Genomic DNA, 6,000 nt, shown 5'->3' with positions numbered 1-6,000 from the left:
TCCAACGTGCTTCAAGGCCGCCACCATCGTCCCCGTGCCGAAGAAATCTTCAGTGTCCTGCCTAAATAACTACCGTCCCGTTGCACTTACATCCATCATCATGAAGTGTTTTGAGAGGCTCATCATGAGGCATATCAAGACCCTGCTGCCCCCCTCACTGGACCCCCTGCAGTTTGCGTACCGTCCCAACCGCTCAACAGATGACGCCATTGCCACCACCCTCTACCTGGCCCTAACCCACCTGGACAAAAAAGACACATACATTCGGATGCTGATCATAGACTTCAGTTCAACATTCAACACAATCATCCCTCAGAAACTGATTGGAAAGCTGAGCCTACTGGGCCTGAACACCTCCCTCTGCAACTGGATCCTAGACTTCCTGACTGGGAGACCTCAGTCAGTCCGGATCTGAGGCAGCATCTCCAACACCATCACAGTGAGCACGGGGACCCCCCCAGGGTTGAGTGCTCAGTCCACTGCTGTTCACTCTGCTGACCCACGACTGTGCTGCAACACACAGCTCGAACCATATCATCAAGTTCACCAATGACACGACCGTAGTGGGTCTCATCAGCAAGAACGACGAGTCAGCTTAGAGTGGACGTGCGGCGGCTAATGGACTGGTGCAGAGCCAACAACCTGTCTCTTAATGTGAACAAAACAAAAGAGATGGTTGTTGACTTTAGAAAAGCACAGAGCGACCACTCCCCACTGAACATCAACGGCTCCTCGGTAGAGATCGTAAAGAGCACCAAATTTCTTGGTGTTCACCTGATGGAGAATCTCACCTGGCCCCTCAACACCAGCTCCATAGCAAAGAAACCCCAGCAGCATCTCTACTTTCTGTGAAGGCTAAGGAAAGTCCATCTCCCACCCCCCCCCCCCCATCCTCATCACATTCTACAGGGGTTGTATTGAGAGCATCCTGAGCAGCTGCATCACTGCCTGATTCGGGAATTGCACCATCTCGGATCGCAAGACCCTGCAGCGGATAGTGAGTTCAGCTGAGAAGCTCATTGGGGTCTCACTTCCTGCCATCACGGACATTTACACTACACACCGGCATTCGCAAAGGAAACACCATTATGAAGGACCCCACGCACCGCTCATACAATCTCTTTTCCCTCCTGCCATCTGGGAAAAGACTCTCATGACCGGACTATGTAACAGCTTCTTCCCCCAAGCTATCAGACTCCTTCAATACTTGAAGCCTGGACTGACACCTTGCCCTACTGTCCTGTTTATTATTTATTGTAATGCCTGCACTGTTTTTGTGCACTTTATGCAGTCCTGGGCAGGTCTGTAGCCTAGTGTAGCTTTTTCTGTTTTTTTTTTACGTAGTTCAGTCTAGTTTTTGTACTGTGTCATGTAACACCATGGTCCTGAAAAACGTTGTCTCATTTTTACTATGTACTCTACCAGCAGTTATGGTCGAAATGATAATAAAAGTGACATGACTTGACTTGACAATTGTAACACATCCTTTGGCCTTGGGTTATATGCCACTGCTTGAATTTTCTCAGCACACTTGTGTAATGTTTGTGCGTCGGTCATGTGACCACAGTAAGTGAAGGTTTAAAAAATTCACATTTGATGCATAGTTCTTTGAGCCCATAATATTCTGATCTTTTTGACACTGTTTTCAGGTTTTGGAAATGTTCCTTGTCATCTTCACTGGTAACAATAATGTCATCCAGGTAACACTAAGTGCCTGGACAATCTTGCAGCACCTGGTCCATAGTTTTCTGCCAGAGTGCTAGTGCAAATGTTACTCCAAAAATAAGCCCATTAGATCAAAAAAGCCCTTTGTGAGTGTTTATGGTGAGAAACACTTTGGATTCTTCTTTCATCTCCAGCTGCAGTCAGGCCTCAGCAAAGTCCATTATGCAGAAACCTCCAGAGAGGTTTGCAAAAATATCCTCTATCCTGGGCAGAGGATATTCATCTGCTATCAGTACTGGGTTGTGGTAACCTTAAAGTCACCACATATTCTGACAGACCCATTTTTCTTGGCTACTGGGACCACTGGTGTTGCCCATGGTCTCCATTCAACCTTGGAGATAATTCTTTCATCCTCTATCCGATTTAGCTCACTGGGTACTTTATCATGGATGATATGTGGAACTGGATGGGCTTGGGTGCAGCATTTACACTTAACACTATTTTACCCTTGATTTTTTTTGTGTTTTACAATGCCCTCCTTGAATGCTGCTGTGGCATCATCCAGTATCTTCTGTAATTCACTTTCATGCAGCTTCATTGCAGGAGATGTGGCATGCAAATAGTGGATGGATCTCCAATCAAGTTGTTGATGTCTCAGGCAATCACACTCTTGCAAGGAGGTCTTGCTTTTACCACATACTAGCTCAATGTGACCTGTTGGTTGTTGTATTTCACTTTACCAACATCATTCCCACAGGAGTTATTTTTTCTCCAGTGTAAGTTTGTAGTTCAATATCTGCAGGCTGTAGTTTGGCATCTTTGAAATGCAGTTCAATTTTTTTTTTGTGGAATGACTAATTGCTGAACATAATCTAATTCCATTTTAAGTAATTTGCTATTCACTTCTGGCTTGAACTATATTGCATGTCTATTGTAAATTTTCACATTGTAAATCTCAAGGCTGTACAATCTTGAGTCACACTCATCACATCAGATTTTTTTAAATATCAGTGATACTGTCACAAGGGGACATGGAGACTGGACCCAAATGCAGGATGCAGGCACTGAAGTACTAGGGGCAGGGCAGGAACAACTAAAGGATAGAACAAGATGGGGAGACCGTTGCATGCAAAGATGCTCCTGGGGTTCAGAGAGTTCATGGCAAAGGCAGGACCCTGGCTAGGCTAAAGGATGGGTCTATGCAACAAGGAATGCTGGGAGGATAGCCCCCTGGGCAGGCCAGATTACTTCTGGGCAGAGCCCAGCCTCCCAGGCAGGAACACAAGGGCCTGGGCAGGATGCAGGGCACAACCTGTCAGAAGAGAGGGGTAGGAAAGGGTCAGAATCTACAAGAACAGACTTACAGAACTAGATGATTAACAGTGGGTACTCCAAGTCAAGGTCAAAACAGGATAGCCAGGTGAACAGTACAAACAAGGCAAACCAAGAGGAACAGGACAGCAACACTCCCAAACTAAACTCACTCCCAGAGCCCCTTATATACACCTACCAGCTGATAGGCATCAGGTGCACCTCCTTAAGCCAAGTGGATCCTATTTGGGCTTAAGGGTGAAAGGAGGGATGGCTACAAGACCTGGAATCTGGAGTACATGGACCGGATCAAGACCCGGAATTTGTGCTCCGGACTGGACCATAACAGGCACGCTGGTTAGTGCTCTTTTTGAAACTGCAATTTCAACTTTTACCTTTTTCTCTTCACTGTTCATTCCATTTATTTTTGTCGGTCCAACATGCTCTTTACATGTGTCTAACTTTGTTGCATTTTCTGCAAGTTTCACCATTAAATCTACATTTGTTTGGTGTATTCTAGCCCCTGCCACAACGGTAACAGGCTAGATTCTGTTTAGATGCTGCAAATCTATTCACGCTCACTTTCATTCCTGACTGCAACTCAATTGCTCCTCTGCGGTTTCAATTGAAACAGAGATTTCCTTTACTGTTTGAAATGTAAGCTGTTCTTCAGTTAGGAGCTCTTTTAGAATGGTTTCCAGTAAGATTCCACAAACTAAATGATCTCTTAGTGTATCATTAAACCCATTACCAAACTGACAATGCTCAGACAATCTCTTCAAATCACCCATGTACAATGAAATGGATTCCCCTTCCTTTTAATTCTATTTAGACAAAACCAAAAGCACTCAGTAATTAGCAATGGCTTTGGTTCTAAATGTTTCTGCATCACTTTGACAATATCACAAAGCTCATTTCTGCAGATTTGTTTGGAGCAGTCAAACTTTGAAACAAACTGTTTGCCTTTAAGCCCAATACACTCGGCAAAATTGGCACTCGCTTCTTACTGGCTATTTCATTTGCTTCAAAATACTGTTCCAAAAGCTCAGTATACATGAGCCAATTGTGTAATCAAAATCATAATTTTTTCCAATGTATCCAACCATTTCAGAGTTTTTAAGATAAATATTATCACCCAATGCTCACTTTTTATGAATCCTGAATTCTTCCATTTACAGCCTTTATTTTTAATTTGATGCCTTTACATATATTGAGCTGTTTCTTTTAATTATGGCTATTCCTCACAGTCTTATTTTTTATTTTGAACATCTTGCTCTGCTTTAACAGGTCAGTAGCTGTCTCAGGTTCATTTTATAAAATGCCTCATTGTCAAAACATTAAACTAATTCAAAGAAACACAAGGGAGTCTGAGAATGCGGGTCTAACTTCAAGCTTACTTTAAGTGAGGCATATATGTATCATGTGGTAGAGTGATAACACTTGCAATTAACATATTTTTACATGTAGCATGTAATTAATTATTTAAATAAAAAAGAATGCTTAATCGAACAGTACATATGCAAGATTACTCTGATATCTCTAAAATATTAAATACTCAACAGTTCCTTGCAGGTTTGGGCTGTGCTTCTGCAAATGGAGTTGGTGATTTGTTCAGAATTAATGGAATCCCCAGTGCTGAGAAATACAAAGAGAATTTCATCCATCATGCAGTATCATCAGGGAGGTATCTGATCAGTCCCAACTTCATTCTGCAGCAGGTCAATGACCCCAAGCACAAGGCCAAGGTCATAAAGAACTATTTTCTGCAATAAAAAAGAACAAGGAGTTCTACAACAGATGGTAAGCCCTCCAGAGTATCCTGATTTCAAAATCATCATGGCTTCATGGCTGACTGGGATCACCTACAGAGACAGAAGCAAACAATACAGCCAAAGTCTGTGAAAGAACTGTAGCAAGTTCTCCAAGATGCTTGGACCAACCTACCAGCCATTTTTTTTTCTTATAAAACTGCATAACAGTGTACCTAAGAGAAATGATGCAGTTTTAAAGGCAAATGGTGGTCTTCATCAAATTATTGATTTGATTTAGGTTTTTACTGTTTACTGCTCTTTATAGTAATCTTCTTCATATTTAGAGACTTTTAATTTTCAAAAGCATCTTGGCTTTGCAGTTTCTTTTACATGTGACTTGGACTTTAGCACTGTACTGTATTCACAATTTTATTTTTTTCTTCTGTCTGATGGGAGAGGAAAGAAGAAAGAATGATTAGGCATTTGAAGAGCCCTTGATTATGTTAGCTCTTTTCCCAATGCAGATCATATAAAGTCCTTTGTGGTAATATGGGTGCACAATTCTTTATCTATCATGATTTTCTTAATCTTTTATCTCCTGTTCTTCTCTGTTCAGTGTCTCATGTTCATGCCATAATGCCCTCTGGAGGAGAAAGTTGGTGGTCTCTTCTGATACAATTCAAGAATAAAGCAGTAGATTATTGCACTTGCAAGCTGCTACCAGAACACTTCTAAGTCAATACAGATGGTAAGAGGAGTATCGGCTTTTTAAACAATTTCAAAGAGGTTGTAATGATCTCAATGAACATAACAGGAAGATTTTATATAGCCCCTAATTAAGAGATAGTTTGTGGCTCAGTGCTTTGCACTGTCCATGAGGGGGAGGATAACCTGCTTCAGCCCATCGAGGCCCCTCACTCAAGAGGGAGACTGTTTTGCCTTTACACTGATACAAGATATTCTGCAGATGCTGGAAATCTTGAGCAAAACATACAAAATACTGGAGGAGCTCAGCAAGTCATGCAAAATCTATGGATGGATGTCAATGTCTCAGCCATCAATACTGCTTAACCTGATGAGTTCCTCCAGCATTTGTTGTGTTACCTGCTTTGTAGCTGGTCTCCTTCCTATTGCTTTTTGGGAGAAACTCCATGATCTATTCACTATCCTAACCATGGAGGCTTTATCTCTGTGGTAGCGGATGGAGTAACGTGTATGTGTGTGTTTGTGTTCTAATCAGTCTGTCCATAAAAGAAACTTCTCTGAGGAGCAT

The sequence above is a fragment of the Hypanus sabinus genome, chromosome 21 (genome assembly GCF_030144855.1).
Source record: "Hypanus sabinus isolate sHypSab1 chromosome 21, sHypSab1.hap1, whole genome shotgun sequence".
Taxonomy (NCBI): domain Eukaryota; kingdom Metazoa; phylum Chordata; class Chondrichthyes; order Myliobatiformes; family Dasyatidae; genus Hypanus; species Hypanus sabinus.
Note: the sequence above shows the minus strand (reverse complement) of the source record.